The sequence below is a fragment of the Aythya fuligula genome, chromosome 1 (assembly GCF_009819795.1).
Source record: "Aythya fuligula isolate bAytFul2 chromosome 1, bAytFul2.pri, whole genome shotgun sequence".
Lineage (NCBI taxonomy): Eukaryota > Metazoa > Chordata > Aves > Anseriformes > Anatidae > Aythya > Aythya fuligula.
The window spans coordinates 3786233-3803743 of NC_045559.1; positions in this window are offsets into that span (position 1 = coordinate 3786233).

The window sequence follows — 17511 nt, forward strand, 5'->3', positions numbered from 1 at the left end:
TTAAAGGGTTTGTGCAGACACTTAACCTCAAATCTTTGTCGGGACAGGCATCTGAGAAGGACCATCGCTGTAGGATAGATGTCTGGTGTATGACAATGGACATCAGGCACCATCTGTGTGCTCTGCCTCTGAAGAAAAAGGTCCCAGGAGATATTGCTCTGGCTTTTTAGAAGACTTTATCTGCTTCTGATAAGCCCCGCTCCATTTGTGTTTTGGTGTATGACCATCTGCAGTTTCTCTGGGGGACAGATGAACTGAAGGATGGGAGGTTTGATCCAAAAAAAAATCTGTTAGGATGGGGCTGGCATATTTGGAAATGGCTTCTCGTGTTCCTAAATTGGGTTTCAGATTCAATGGAATTGGTTCTTCTGAATGTTAATAGAAAAGTGGAAAAGATTAAGGAAATCTTGTGCTTTAACTCTGTGTAGTTTCTCTACAGCCATTTCCACAGAAATTATCATCAATTAGTACCTTGAGAGCTGGTTGAGATAAACTATAGAAAAAAAGGATTTAAACTGTCTGTGGTATTTTCCACTGATGTGGACAGAACAACCTGTAAAATGTATTACCTATAATGTACTTAATATACTATCCATGTTAAATATAATTTTGCCATTTTTATGAAAGCTTTTGTGGGGTTTTACTGATGCAGGTAACCCTCTTAGAGGGTCTGGTGGCAATGGGGCTTTGGCTGGGGATTACTGCCCAAAGCCAAATGCAACAAGTCACAGAGAACAAGTGAGATTTCTGGAGCAACTGCTGTGGCTAAAATGCTCTCTTCACCATACTCTGTAAATGTTGGCTGCTTTTATATCAGTACTGAGGGCACTTTTACCAAATCACCTCCCATATTTAATAGGATAAGAGGAAACACTTATGCCAAAGCCCATAGAGGGACTTGGAGAGATTTGCTCTTGAAACATCTGTCCGAAGGTCATAGACCCCAATTTTTCACCTATTTGCAAGATGCCCAGAGATGTGCAACTGCATGTGCAGAACCACAGCCATCTGGGTCATACAGCAGTGAGAGAAATCCCAGGCTTATCCTCACAATCTGTTCTTTCCCTACTAAACACGTGGTGTGTTCCCAGGAGTTGTGGGGATTTACTCCCCAGTTTCTCCTTCTATTTCTTGCCTGGTTAAATTATTGAATTTCTTGGCTATTTGCATGATGGAGAGAGAGATAGGTGGTCAGGTCTGCAATCTTTCCCCTCAATCTACACCCCGCAGTTTTGACTGCAGATGCAGGTTCTCCACTAGCTTCATTTTTCCTTTGGCTGGAAAAGGTCCTTTTTGGAAGGTGAGCTGAGAGCTCCTGCATTCAACCATTTACTTTCAAGCAGCAAATCTCAGTGTAGGTGGATAATAGCCGCTAAGTTTTTATTAGAAATGGTGAGTTTTTCTCCTAGCAAGAGCACGCTATGTACACTCAGCTGTACTGGAAGGAACGGTGACCCCAGGTGGCTAATTGCTACAAGCACAGTTTGCATGGGAACAACCCGTAACTCGGCATTTAGACCTTTTAAAGGTCAGAAAAAACGGTTACTGCTTGTGAGAGCAATTAGTTAGGTCAGCTTTGTGAAATGGGTCAGCTTGCTGAGTGGTTCCTGGAAAAACCAGTGCTGCTTCTGCAAGCAAAAGGTATTCAACTGACCCAAAGCAGAGATGGGTACAGAAAGGGGAGGGTGAGAACAGAGAGACCGAGCGAGGGGGAAAGTCATCAGAAAAGGGAAAAAAAAAACAACAGGGGTTTATGACAAAAAAGGGAAATCAGCTTTATAATTTTGACGATTAGCAACAGAAGTGTGTGGCAATAAAGGAAAGGGGGTGCTGAAAATCTCAGAAATGTTGGATAATCCTGGATAATGATGGAGAAAACCTGGATGCATCCAGGAAAGTGAAGAGGCAAAAGAAGATGCTGGTGTCTCCACTGCTTGTTGAGCTTTCTCCCAGTGATCACCAGGGGTTTGCTGCCCAAGAAGTGCCCTCCTTCAGCAGAGGGCTTGGAAAAAATAGGAATTTCACATGGCCCAGGTCACATAGGGAAGTGAGGATGGCAAACAAAGACTTTGAAGATTATTTGGGTATTTAAACAAAGCCATAAGTCCATGCAAGATGCAGAAAAGGAGTTGCCAGAGAGTAAAACACAAACCCAGCACCAGCTTTCCTTAGGTCTATGTTTAATAAGGGTGTTTCAAAATTCCTTAAAAATGCTTTTAAAAATGTGACCACGTGAACTCCTTTGGTCTGATGCTCAGCACGAACAGCTTCAGTCTGATGAACAGCAGAAGTTGTAAGTGCGTCAGTGCATCTGATGCAGTTTTATCTGGTGGAAAATTGCAGAATCATTCAGAAACTGGGGAGAAAACAAAAATTCATAGAGGTCTGTATCAAGATCTCCCAAGAGTCATGTTTCCTTTACTTTGCCATCACAAATAAAATAGATTAGTACTAAGTTTTCAGTTGTTCATTGCTTATTTTATAAAGCCCCTGATGTTGCAAACAAGAACAAGTCAGTTTAAAGAAAGAACAGCACTGTGATCTTTTTGCAATCTAGTTTAAATATATTTGGTAAATATCCACATAACTCACTAGGATAAGCAACCTTTTTGCTTTCTTTCTTTAATTCGACTTTTACGCTGTCAATCACTCTTGCCTAAGCCCTCTCTTTAAGGGAATAACTCTTCATATGGACCTTGCCAGGGTGTGGGGTGCTCTATAAACTGCATGCTGTTGATTGCTTATATCGTCCTTGAAATTATGGTGATAGTGGTAGTTAACTCACAGTATTTATTTTTTTTACTTGGGAGGAAATGTGTTGGGAACTTCACCTTAGGCATGGGGTGCAGTGTTACCCTGTACTGAACAGCTGTAGCTTGGATAGGTGGGCTTTGCCCTTAGATAGACCACTCTTGGCTTCCTTTGCAGATTACTTAGAGGACTGTCATTAGTATTTTCAAGAATAATCATTAAAGATGCTATAATAAAACCTGTTCTTCAGGAGTGGCCTCACAATGATGCCTAGATCAGCTCCAGTTTCTTCTTTTTTTTTTTTTTTTTTTTTTTTTTTTCAGTCACTCTTTTCTGGCCCAAATCTTTTCCACAATGGAAAAGACATTTGCAATTATAACACTTTTTCCTCTACCACCACCTCAAGGTATAAATATTTTCTTTCCTCGATCTGGAGGATGCTCAGTGCAGACAGAAGCTTTAGGACACAGGAATCTAAAAAAGTCCCTGCTGTCAGCTATTTCAGATTTGCAGAACTTGGTCTGATGTGTGGACGTGTTCACAGGGATGACAAAATTCACTTTTGGCACAAGGGGCATTCCCATGAATGTCAGAAGCATCCAGTTGTGCTGTAAAACAGAAATATGGGGAAATCCTGGTTATGCCACATGCCAGAAATGATCATCAGATCTTTTTTCCTCAAACCTATTTATTTGCAGTGAACAAATTGTTCTTAACTGCTTTTTATTTCCCAGAACGGTGAGACAGAGCTGACACATGGCATACAAATTTAGCACCTTAAATAGAGCATATCTGACAAGGTCAACAGAGGTTCAAACAGAGATTCTGATTATAGTCAAGAGAGAGTCGCATTGTCCAGACAGTTGTCAAATTTCCCCCTTGAGTCAATGGAGAGAGTCAACAAGTGCATCTAGAGGGTGATTCACCTCCTCTTCTGGACATCTACATTTAGGCGATGAATCACCCATCCCAATTTCTCTCCCTCTCCCCTATCTGCTGACCGTGGAAGCAGCATTTACACTAAACACGGGTCTCTTAAGTGGCTATAGCTGGATGAGGTGAATCCGTTCTGAAAATCCATTCTGAATTTCAGAAAGCAATTTAAGCTGCTCATTTAATGACTGAGAACAGCTTTCCCCATCAAACATCCTGGACGTGGTTCATTATACTCTTATTAACTATTTCATTCACTGATGCCATGCTCTGTGATAGATACATGAGGTCCATAAAACCGAAGTGGACCTCTAGGGTTCAGTATTCAGTGCTGGGCTAAATCCATCAACCAAGTTGTTCAATGTCTTTTACCAACTGATTAGGCTTCATTTCAAATGCTGGTACTGAAAAGTTAGTATTCAGTTCAAAAGTGTGTATTGAAAAGTACACGGTGTGTTCCTACCTCTCTCAACAGGTACCAGGAGGGTAAGAAGCAGAGAGGAAGAATCTACATCTTGCCTTCCTTTGCATTTCTCACCATAGCTGTCTCCATGAATATTTATTACACGATGGCTCACTGCCAACAAATTGAGAATATGGGCTTTTTGTTCACAGCCACGGAGATATAGGAAATCCTCTGTTTTTTTCTGAACAAAAAATGCTTCTTCGCATCAAACTTCTCACTATTGGACAAACATCTCTGAGCTGTGTATGTAAAATCAGGCCAGTACGAAGACTCCAGAATGATGCAGTGTCCCTGAAGACCTGTGTGAGAGAAAAACAAAAAACAACCCTCCCACCAACCTACCAACCAAACAATAAATAATAAAAAAAAAAGGTGCCTTCTTAGGCCAGTGTGTACAAGCTCCTAAACCTAAAAAGTTCATACAATCTCATACATGAAACATGGGAAAAACCTAGCTGGATCAGCTAGCCAAGCTTTGTTCCACCAGCACTGGCAGGAGGGGATCCTGGTCCATGAGGGCACTGGAAACAGACTACTTTCCATCCCTTCCTTTCCACCAGCACCCATGGCTGTTGCATTAGCTAAAGGCTACATCTCTGTCCATGCATTTTGGATTTGCTTCTGGTCAACTCTGTCACCTCTATTTGAACCCACCAGTACCATTGTCCTCCACAGCCTCCTGTGGCAGCAGGATAAAGGAGTTTGCTACCCATTGGGTAACAACAGTTCCTACTAAATATCTTCTGTTATTGTAGGATTTGGCAGCTAATGGTCTGCATTCATCATAGCCCTCACCTCCAAGACACAGGTAACCTACCCAGACCCACAGCTTCCCTCTGTTCTTGTTGAAGAGTCCTAGACCTTTGTTGTCCTTTCTTGTAAGGCAACTGCGCTCTGGACATTTTCCAATTTTCCATTTTATAGGGCAGCAAAATGATCTTCCTTATCCCATTCCCAGTGATGGAACCCAACATTTTTTTTGGCTGTTGGTGTTGTTCTCCAAAACCATCAGGTTATTGTGCAGCAACAGCCAAAACACTTTCTAGTATTTCCCTGTGGGAATCAAACACCAAGGAAATTATTATTAAAAATAAAACAATGTCAATTGAGCAAATATGGAGGAGACATAATTTTTAAACATTTTTCTTCTTGGACTTGGTGTCTGGCTGAGCTTCTGGTTTATGGGAAAAACTCTTTGGACATCCTTAGTTTCCACATACTGAGTGCTGCCCCATCCTCATTAATACAGTGATGCCTAGACTGGGTTCCTTGACACTTTCCCATGTAAAATACAGCTGCATAGCACAGGTAACATTTTTTCTATAGATATTCTTATTTACATTCATAATTTTTCTGGCCCAAGCAGAAGAAAATTGGGACTAAAATTATGCTGATAAATTACACATTTTATGAACATATTTGTTTCTTCCTTTCTCCTCTATATCACAGTTAACTTGCAATTAATCTAGTATATTTAGTCCTGTAAAGAGCACACAAATCTTGAGAGGGTCTCTGTAGTGAACTCCTTATCCAAGATGCCCCATCTCTTTGCATGACTTTAGTAAGAATTTTTACATTATCTGTCAAGCTAGGTTATATATGGTAGTTGAATTATAAGGTGAGTACCCAATTAACTGGAAAATCCCTGAAAAGGAGGAGTCTCTAAATAGTTCAAAATCATGTCAAAATGGAAGAGCATATTGAGTGGCCCTGTTTAACCGTTGCAAGAGAAGGATGTGGTGACAGGTGTTCCCCAGGTTATGCTGTGGGGCTGTTTAACATTTGCAAGTTATCTGGGCAAAGAATACAGACAATCCTTTCTGCACTTGCAGAAGATGCTAAGCCAGGAGGGACTATGCATATATTAAAGGGCAGTAAGGGAATTCAAAGTGACCACAATGTACTGGATAGAAAAATTAGGTTTCAATTTAGAGAACAAGTGTGAGCAACGTACGTAGGCAGAATAAAGCTGCCTACCTGCAAAATGGAATAGTTGCATCACTGACTAGACAGCTCTTCTGAAAACAAACTAGGGCTCACATGCAAAAGACCAATAGACCACGTCACACAGAGAAAAATGTACATATAATTCTGAAATGTATAAAATTTGTAAGCAGTCCCTTGTTTTATGCTGTGACAGTAATTGTCCATGGCTGTCCAATAAAGCCATGGATAGGATGCTGTGACCAGCTGTGGTCACCACACAGTATGAAAAGCATGGAGCAGCAGCAGGCAGTTGAGAGGAAAGCAAGGAGAATGACAAAGGGGTCTAAAAAACATGATCTAAAAGGAAAGACTGAATAGCTTGAGACTGTCTGAAGAACGATGATAGAGAAGGTGGCAAGATAACAGTCTTGAACAAAGGTTAAGGTGGAGCTGATTCTACCTGGGCATGTAGTAAATGACCTCTCAATTTTCATTATCATTAGCTCTTATTTGCCATCTAACCCACCTCTCTGGGCAGTCTCAGAGAATGACTGTTTTTTGTACCAACTAGACCTTCTTTAGCCCAGAGAAAGTGCTTGGCCTTCAGTTTTAAAGGAGCCTGTGACTGTACCAGCTCCAAGACTAAGATTTGTATAAAATAATGGTGTTGTTTGTTCCTACAGAAGTCAGACAGAAACTCTATGTGATATCTGACTTGAATATTGGAAATGCTAGATCTGCCTTTTTCTGACCAACGAGGTTTTCGTCCCTGTCCAATAACTAGACACCGAAGGTGAGACACCTTCACACCTTTAGAAACTCACAGAGGAGATGTCTACACTTGAGCTAGCTGTCTAGACTCCCTTTGCCATCAATGAAGACACAAAGACTAAACTAGGTCATGGTGGTATCTTAGAAAACACGTTTTAAATAGGTCAGGTGGAACATGCCCCCTAAGTATCCGGTTTTCCCTGTTGAAAATAAAGAGGACCTAGCAGATAGATACTTACACATAGATACCTTGTATTCTAGGCATCTAAAATCAGAGGAGATGAATCTGACCTCCAAAAAATTTTGAAGCTCAGGCTTTATACTATAAAGCTACTACTAACAGTAAAGCATGCTACAAATAGTATAGCTACTACTAGTAGTAAAGCATACTATTCCCACCCCACCGTTGGCCCTTACATTGCCATAACCCTAAGTGAACTTCCCATTGTTGAAGACCACCATTAGAAATCTTTCTGGTTTATAAGGCAGCTTTCTATGTTGTTTTTTGTTTTGCTTTGCTTTGTTTTGTTTTTAGTTTTACGAGCGGGGTAGTTGTTTCTCTTTAGGGGTTCTGTGAAGGCACATTTAATCTCAGCTGTGTGAATTTTGTTGAGTCAGCTCTGAAGTTACCACCTCATAGGAAGCTGTTGCAGATGTTCCAAAAAAAAAAAAAAAACGGGGCTAAATACTACACCACAGAAATAAATGTGAGTGCTTGCATTTCAGTTAGTTGTTCATAATCCAGTACCTTTTTCCTGAAAGTGAGAAAAAAATGGACTGTAGGACTATATAGATTTTGATCCTTACAGGAATGCAAAAATAACTTTTAAATGCAAATATCAGGGGTAGGAAATGTTTAGAAGTTGAGTTAGAGTTCTTCAGCTCGAGTAACTTGGAGGTTTCTAAATCTAACCACTAACCAAGAAATGTTAGTGTGTAAGTGAGAAAATCGGTGTGGTCCTCAGGAAGGAAGTACAGAGTGAGAAAATGAAAAGTTGAATGTAGAAAGGTCAGGATGCATTTTGCATCAGCAAGGCTAAAGAAACAGAAAATAGTATGAGTTGTTCCTCTGTGAGCATAAATTATTAAAGCTGAGCTTTTTATTCACTGCAGATTAAGAAGTCATGCCCTGTTTTTTGCTCCTAATGAGGCCCAGGACTCTTTTATAACATGATTCTGAGAAGTCCCCAAGCCTCTTCTTACAGTATCAAGAGCAATCCTTCAAATAATTGCCAGAGTAACCCAGGCTGAGACTGTTACAAAAGTCAGACCTCATGCTTGGGGACATCATTTTAAAATCCTAATTTCCTGTGGTTGCTTTAGGATTTTCTCTTTGGGGTGTTTTTCTAATGCATATTCAGCTGATTCATATACTGCCATGGCACCAGCATTCAAGGGCTTGTAGATAAAGGCAATTTAAAATGGGTCACCTAAGATTGCTCTGGTTAATGGGGGAGCACGATGCCAGTAAACAGAGCTATGTCTGAAGAGAGAAACTCATGGGTGAAATACTAAGCAGTTAGCTTGCTGGTTTCCTTTCCATTGGGTTAGATTTCTGTGACCCCACTTCGTTACTGGTACCTTGATATTGTTTTCATGGACCAAACACTATCTGTGCAGTGGAGGTGTGGGGTTGGGATGGGCACCTCGGTGCTAGAAAATAACCACGAGATGATGGACGCTTGAGGCACAGGGCTTTGAGTGACTTCCCTGCCAGACAAGGAAACATTTGGGGATAAATAGGGTGGTTTTAACCTTTTCTCACTTACCATTAGAAGTTGATGTAGACAGACGTTTGAGCTAGTCACCCATCTGTCGTTGCGGGCGATGGAGAGGAGCTGGCACCTCTCAGCTGACCTATTTTAGATGTCTGCATTTGGGTGAAATGAACTGACTTGTACAAGTGTCTGCTTCTCCACACTGGCTACAGACAATGCAGATATCATGTTTGGTCTGAGGATACCCACCAAGCCTTCCCTCTTGGCTTTACTGAGCTCAGAGCTCTGAGCAACTTCACTCTTAGAGGTGAATGCCATTAGGCTTGAAGCAACAAACTGCAGCAGGCAAGTGTGTAGTATTGACAGGACTGTGATGTCCACAGCAGTCCTAATACTTGTCCTGTTCAAGCTTCTGAGGGTCAGTGCCTCTGTGGGGCTTGCGAGGACAAGGAAGGAGAAAGGTGGCCTAGAGAGGACTGAGCTGAGTGTGAAACATGCTAATGAAGTGCAATAAGAAATAAGTGGGCTTATTTCCATAAAGTAAGTTGTATCTCATGCCCTGTAGCTGTTCCTTGAAAAATAAAACAGCAGCTATTTATCAGGCTGCTCAACAGAACTCCATTTACCATCAGAAAGTTATCCTCTGTCCTTCATAAATACAACTTTTTGTATTTTGTATTTGAATGTATTTGAATTTCTAGGTTGGAAGAGACCTCAAGATCATCGAGTCCAACCTCTGACCTAACGCTAGCAGTCCCCACTAAACCATATCCCTAAGCTAAAGAGAGGACGAGGTTTTCCAGGACTGACTGAGTTTGTATCAGCAGATCCTAACTGCCCCTTGCTCAGCTGCCCTTGTGCCCATCCTCATTACATCTGTTACTTGCATGATGCAAACAGCAGTAGCACTCAAAAAAAAAAAAAGAAAAAAAAAAAGCCTCATGAACCGTTTTTATGGTGACCAAGTGGAAAACCCAAAATATTTGATATGACTCATAAAAACCACAGATAGAGCAAGCCCTTTGGAGTGTTTTGTCAGCTTATTTAAAGTTAGAAGAGGAAAGTACTCCAGATGCCAAGTCAGATACATGTAGATCTGCTACCGAAGATACTGCAGGAAGCACAGACATAGGACAATATGAAAATATAAAGTATAATAGAATGATAGTATCTGCCTGCTTGGCTGTTTAGTGTTCATACTATGTCCACCAAGATGAATGTATCTGTATCACCTCTCTTAAGTCGAATTCATATTTGTATGAACACATTAAAGTGAACGGTTTCTTCCCCAGTTCTTGGCCCAGATATTGGTAAAATAACTAGATCCTTTTTCCACCTTATTGGGTTTTGCAGTGTGACAGAGCCCAGATTTGGTGTCTTTCTGCTCTGTTGTCCATAGACACTGCCCTACATCTTTGCTAAATAAATCTTAGAGGGAGGAGAGAGAAAGAAGAATGGTGGAACTGGACAAGTTCCAAAGACATAGCTTGCTTCAGCTTTGTACAAAACTAGCACCCTCCTCTCAACGTGGCTCATCGTGGCTGGCTGTGCCAGTCAGCATCAACCCACAGTATAATTTTTAGCAGAAGTTCAGAAAAAAAAAAATCTCCTTTGGGTTTCAGGAGGGAGAAGGTAACGACACCAGTTGTAAAGCAATTGGGTTTGCACTCAGGTTGCTGTGGCATCCCAAACAGCCATGCACAACCAAGCTTCAGCTTCTCACCCTCCCCAAAAAGTGACATTGTCACTACAGAGGTGCTGGTACTGACTCATTGCCACCAGCACTGCCATGACCAAGCCTTGGTGGGAGAGCGTGGCTCTGCCCTTGGCAGGCTCCATCCAAACAACGGCCAACTTCAATGGGGGCCTTTAGGATGAGAAATCATAACCAATGAACATAACTGAGCAACCAAATGAGCTAACAGGGGGACAGTTTGTTGAGAAAGACCTACCACTGCAGGAATACACATCAAAAAGATGAGCCCAGAGGAGAGGGCTAAGAACACCTCATGATAGTGTTGGTTCCTTCACCAACCCTAAAAGTAGCCTGGAGAAGGCACTTCTTCACCTTTTGTTTGCCCAACCCTGGTAAACTGCTCATAAATATATATTTTCTTTATAGCAATGTTGATTGTAACTACAGGGATGTCTCTATGTTCTCCTGCTTAATGTCATGCAGCCTTCGAGCAAGGACAGTACATTAAAAATCTTCATTTGGAGCATCATCTCCTAATTCCAAATAGCTAGAAAACAACTGAGCAGAAACTTAGTCAAAAAAGTTTTCTAACTTATATTAAAAAAAAAAAAAGAGAGAGAGAGAGAGAAGAACTTCATTTGTTTTTGCTTCAGGAAGCTCCCCGCACCAACGGAGAAGAAAGTCCCTTTCTAAAATAACAAGAAATTCATTAGCACTTCTTGTACCTTTTTAAGGTCACCATTATAGATATTTTTGATAACACATCCTTTTATGTGCATGTGGTCTGCTCTGACGGTGGAGATAACGCTGTTTACAAGGTTCTTACCTGAAGAGCGTTTTTTTTTTCTTTCTTTCTTTTTTTTTTTTTTTCTTTTCAGTATCTTCCTAATTTTTCAGGAACAGGAGGATGGATGGTATTCAAACCTGGCTCATTTGTGGTTAAGGTCTTGGTTTTCTATAGATTGGAAAGTGCATAGGAGGAAAAGCAAGAGACATGGTGAACATTTGCTTTAAAAGGATGAAAGTTCAACATCCAGTTTTCTTCATACTGCATTGCATGATGCCACAGGACTAGATCATTAAGGATTTTAGGGTACTCTATTTCTGGCTACAATGTTTTTTCTTAAGAAACATGGGAGTTGATAGACTGGTCTATATTACCCATCAATTTAATTTGGTATCAGGTACTTTTCCAGTACTTTGGATAACACTCCAAAGGAAGAGGCAAGAAAACCCACCTGAAAATGCAAAATAATCTGTACTTGTTATCAGCCTTGTTTTAATTTCCAATCATTGGGTTATTTGATAACATACAGCATTAACTTTTTTCTTTCTTTCATAAGATTGCATATTCTGAATACACATACAGCTCTCTGTTTCTTAGTACAGTATGCTGTGAATTGTAGAGTTACCAAAAACCCCAAGGCACACAAACCTCTTTATGAAATTACAACTATGAGCAAAAATAATTCATAGGATGTAAAATGGAATATGGAAACTGTTACAGTAAAAGTAGAAAGTGCCCTTCTATGGACTGCCTCCTGGACATGATTTGTCTCCTGTCCATAGCTCATGCTTGAAAACTTATTGGGTATCTCAGTTTTAGACAAGTAAAATTGCATGAGATTAATTACACTACAGTTGTGTAGCACTTCTTACCAAATCTTGTATGTTCACATATCCAACATACACTGCCCTGCTTTGGGATGGAATGTATTGTTGCTACACACCTGGGTAAGCTGCCTGGGGCTTGTTGAAGGTCTGAATGCTACAGCAGAGTTGTACCAGTTAGATCAGACTGGTCCACTCCCCATGAGGATGAGGATGTTCCAGTACACCTGTCCCTGCTTGGACAGAGCATCTCTGTGGCAGAGATAACCTGGAAAGGTTAACATGCAAGTCCTCTAGGGCTGCCCAAGTCTTCAAGGACTGATCCAAATCAGCAGTCCTTCATTCAACAGATCCTGAATATCACGGCTTCAAAAATCCACCCAGAATATCTTTGCTATTCACTTGGACATAAACTGGGGCTGAGGATACAGGAGATTTCCCATAGAGGGAGAAAGAGTCATAAGGGGGAAAAAAAATTAAAAAAAATAAATAATAAATAAAATAAAAAGGAATAATAATAATAATAAATAAATAAATAAATAAATAAAAACAAAACAAAACAAAAAAAACAGGCAAGACCATGTCCCGGAACAACAACAACAACAAAAGACTGCATACATGGGAAAGGAGTTGCAATTCTGTTCACTTCTGCTTGAAAGCTGACAATCCCTCGCACTGTCAAGGTGAGCTTTTGGTTTCAGAGGCTTTAGGGGAAATATCCAGCCCTCTTCATAGCCCTAGCAGGGCTTGTCTGGATATCTGGCATGGTGCTCCTCTGTGGAGAAGAAGGTGTTATCTGGAATAAGGCAATAGGAAATTTGTTGTGGTGAAGCTGAGCAGGAGGCTGATTCAGGGAACACAGCAGGTCCACTTACACCTTACAATTCCCATGTCATTCCCAAGCTAAAAAATTAATGGAGGAGGTAGAGGATTCCTTTTGCATATTTTCTCAAGCCTTCATGCCAAGTTCTTTCTTTGGTCTCAATTCTCTGGGAAAGTATTACAAGTAACAAAGCCAGGGAAATAATCACAAATTCACAGAATCATCCAGACTGCAAAGGAGTGGTCCAACCTGCCATTTAACATAAGGTTGGTTATGAAATCCCACCTGGTTTTAGGGCTTTATCCAGTTGGGTCTTGAAAAACTCCAAGGGTGGAGACTGCACAACCTTTTTGGACAATGTGTGACAATCCATGGCCATTTTAGTGCCCATCAATGTGTTATTAACACCAAACAATCCTGGTTATTCTGAGAGTGCCATGATGGATGTCTACAGGGAATTCAGAGTGCTCTCTTTGAACCTTAAGTTATTGGACCCAGCTGTTTTGGTCTGAAAATGGTTGTTCACAAGAACTTGATACAAATCTGCAGCAAGCAGAAGAGCAACCTTACCTATCTGTAAATCAACAGTACAGATGCATTTCCAGAACAATGTCATAATGCTCAGTAACAACTCACTTTTCTTAGAATTTAATCTCAAATCCAGAATTATATTTTAGTTTGAAAAAATGCACCTGTAAGTTTGGAGGGAGCTTTCACTCCGATGTTTCCACCGATGTTGAAAATTGCTGTTTGAGACTCTTTCCATTTTTCTGAGCATTGAACCTGAGATGTATTCATTTGCAGAGAACTGATGCCCAGAATCCTTCAAACGGCCTCAAGTTGGGCTCTCGAAAACATCGGAAATGCACTAGTGTCGTTATTAAACCTGCAGTAGATTCAAGTGATATTTTAGGATGGAAAATCAAAGGGGCTCAGTGATTTTAAAAGGAAATCAGCACTTTTACACAGCAAGAGTTCAGTGAATTTAACCAATGGCTTTTCCTGGCACAAAATCTTCAAACCTGGAGACAAATCTAATGGGGCAGGATCTCCACTGTAGTACTTATCATCATTTGATCTTTGAATAGGAGTGTAGGCTCTTGAAATTTTTGAAAAAAATAATGGTTTGGCCATGGTTTGGCTCTGATATAAGAGAAGAATAAAAGACAGACGGTAAGACGAGAGAGAAATCTTTTATTGCAGGCATGCAGAGTAATGGCTGGGAAGGCAGGCAAGCCAGCTTGTGAAGCTAATTTGTCCCTTCCCTTCCAAATCCTCCCGCACTGTTTGCCTTGGCTTCCAAAATCTTTCTGAAAGCTTTTCCTTTTAAAGCCGATGACCGATGCAATGGAGGTTTAATTCTTTTTTTTTTTTTTTTTTCTTTTTTGTTTTTTTCTCCCCCCTTTTCATTTTCAGAAAAGCAAACTCAAAACTCCTGGCACATCTCCAATGTTATCGATGCCTCGGTGGGATTTTAAGCATGGAAGAAACCTGCATCTTTGGCACAAAGTGTCTCTTTATGGCTAACACGGGGGGGTGATCTGAATAAGTTCCCATCCAAAACCTTCCCCTAGCAGAGCAGCACAACCATCTTTTTCTCTTGGTGACGGCAGACGTCCCATCTGTACCGAGTCTAGTCGTGTGCAATATTTTCACTGTTACATTTTCAACATGTTTTCTCAGTTCTTCAGACAAGCTTGAGACAGTGATGGTAGAACAAAATGGTCATTTTCCCATTTGCAGCGCTTTTCCCCATCACCGGCCAAACACAAACACTCCACTGCTCAGTGTCAATAGCAACAGAGCTTTCTTTAGCTGTGATAAAAAAAATATTTAAACATATCTATCAGAGACGTTAATCTGCGATGAAATATTTCTCTTCTGAGATATTTCTTGCTCATTCTCATTATGGAACTAAATCAAAATGTGAAATTAGGTAAAAACATGAAGTAAGTAAAAACTAGGTGAAAAAAGACACAGTTTTCTGGGGTTTTGGGTCATTCTATTTATGACAAGAATGTTTTCTTCTATTCTTTCTATTTCTTTCATTCTATTTATGACAAGAAGTGTTTTCTTCATTGCTTTTGTTGTGGCATTTTCAGCTGTTCCCTTAGCAGAAGGAATATTTTAAACGCCTTTCTAACTATTTTCAGTTCTTTCAAATTGTTACTCCTTTGAGAGTTGCTTTTTTTTTTTTTTTTTTCCTCCAAACCTAAGCTGATTTTCACTGTTTTCACTGATCTTCCTAAGCCAGGATTAATTTTCTTCTGGTACTGCCCTCCTCATATTTCATTTCAACACATAGGCAACGCTGAAGGTCATTGGTCATTGAGAAGATGACTGTGGTAATTTCTTTTTTTTTTTTTTTTTTTTTTTTTAATTAAAAAAAAAAAAAGTCCAGAACAGTTTGAGGATGCTGTCAGGATCCTCACAAGAAACGTGATGCACGGTGGGGTCTATCGGTACCTGTGCCCTCAGCTAGAAACCATCGCTCCATCTCATGGACTTCAACCACCTTCTTAACCCGACGGACCCTTTTTAGAGCTTTTGGGCCCCTCTGTGATCCCCATCGCCTCCCACCTGCTTGGCCACGACCGTCACCCTAAAGGGCTGCAGTTAGGTTGCGATGCACTGCCCTCTAATGCCATGTTGGCATATTAGCAGCCCGCGTCCTACGACGATGTTTGCAACACACAGCACAAATGCTCAAACTCTTCTGCTATCTTCTGCTATCAAAGCTTTTTTTTTTTTTTTTTTTTTTTTTTTTTCCTAGTATTTCTGCCCTGCTTCCAGCAGTCAGTGGTTTAGTGGGATTTTTGGGGCACGGGTTGTGCTTTCACCATCACGTTTACCAGCACTGATGGCACAACCCCAGGACCTTCTCCCATCCCTTTTCAGAGCCATTTATCCTCCAGTGTCCTACAGTACCTAGATCCACAATTTCTATTTCTTTTGCTTCATTTGGCATCACAGATCACTGTGAGGGAGAAAAAATAGAACTTGCTATTTCCTTTTTTTGTACCATTTTGGATGTTAGATGGTCTCAGGTTCCTCTTCAACTGTTTTTTAACCAACACTTGATTTTCTTAAGTTTTTGCTTTGTGTTGCTGCTTGGAGGTGATGAGATGCCCAGGAGTGTAGATGACCATTAAAAGTACATGTGCATGGTGCATTAATATTGAGTATGTTTTCTGCTTTTTAAAAAATATATTTATTTATTTTTAATTTTAATATTTCCAGCAGCCTGTTTGCTTTATTGCCTCCTTCAGAGCACTGAGTTGGCATTTCTAGCAAATTATCCACAATGAATGCAGCATCTCTTTCCTTAATGGCAGCAGCTGATTTAGAGCCTGCCGCTGTGTGTTTTGTTAGTGCTATTTTCTCTTGCGTGCATTGCTTTGCATTCATTAACATTGGGTCCCATCTGCCATCTCATCACCCAGCCAGAGCTCTGCCATCCTTCTGCAACTTCGTGCTTTCAGCTTTTGGCTGATTCCTGTGAATCTTTTGGGGTCCACAGCGCATTTTAGCACCTTTGCTGTTCACCTTCTGCAGGTTTCTGGTTTGGGATGTTGAGGGGTCTCTGCTGCTTGCTTCTCCCAGTGTGAAAATAAAATGTTTATCCATCGCCTTTTGGTCCTGCCTGTAACCTTATGTGGACCCTCAACACTTTGCAGCGTGGTGAGATTTCTCTACCTGTCTACAGCTGCTCTGTGCCTTCCTGAAATTAATGAGGTGGATTTTGTTGGCTGCTTCAGGTGTACACAAGTATGCTGTGGGAATTCTTGCAAAGAGCAACAGATACATTTTGATCCACGCTGAATGTACTTTCCAGATTTACTTAACCAAGAGCTGTTTTTCTTCTGATTTATCTGATTCATTGCTTTAGTAGCTAGTTATTTATAGGTCTAATAATGTAGTCGTTGCCCTCCGTGTTGTGACTTGTTCCCAGTCTGCCTAGCATGAATTGAAATCTCCCATCATGATCCTGTTTTCTACCTTTGCAGGCTCTAATCTCTTTTTAGCTTTTCCCAATGACTTTCATGCTGTGATATTGCTCTGTGCTGGTTGGTGAGTTGTTCTAATCCACAGTGATTTTTCTCAGAACCTTTTGATGCAATTAACTATTTGATTCTTTCCTTCAGCATACGAGACCGTCCCTTTCTCAATGGGATTTTGTCACTGCAAATTGGTATTCAAGCATCCTGCTGTTTTTCTTTCCTTCACAAAGTTACAGAAATGTGCACCATATCAATCCTTTCCTTTAAAATGCAGGCATTTCTAGGGCAAGCAACAGGAGGAAGACACTTGGGAGATCCTCCGTAAATAAACTGAAGAACATTTTTTCTTACATTTAAGAAGCTTTCAGTGTTATTATTAAAATAGATCCATCTGGAAATGTACTGCCTAGAAAGATTCGCTTAGTAGGGGCCAGCATAACCAGGAGGGGAAGAGGCTGGTGTAGCCCAAAACTTGGAATCAAATCTTCTCAATTTAGCAGCATTACTTACTGGCACCTTTTTTCATCACCACGAGGAAATTGCATAGTAGCACAGTCAGAAGCAATGCTGGAGATAAGGGCTTTCTGATTAATAAAGAGATAGTGCTTGTAGTATTTTGAGGTTGAAGTGACAATGCTATTTGCTTTGAGGTTTTGCTTTGTTTTGCAGACAGGGTTGCATGTTTATTTATTTCCACCGCTTTATCATGTGGTGCAAGTGGCTGCAGTTCTTGGAAATCTCAGCTCATCCAATTTAACACTGCCTGGTATGAGCTGGAGATCCCTCTGCCCATTATAAGCCAAAAAGAAGATTCT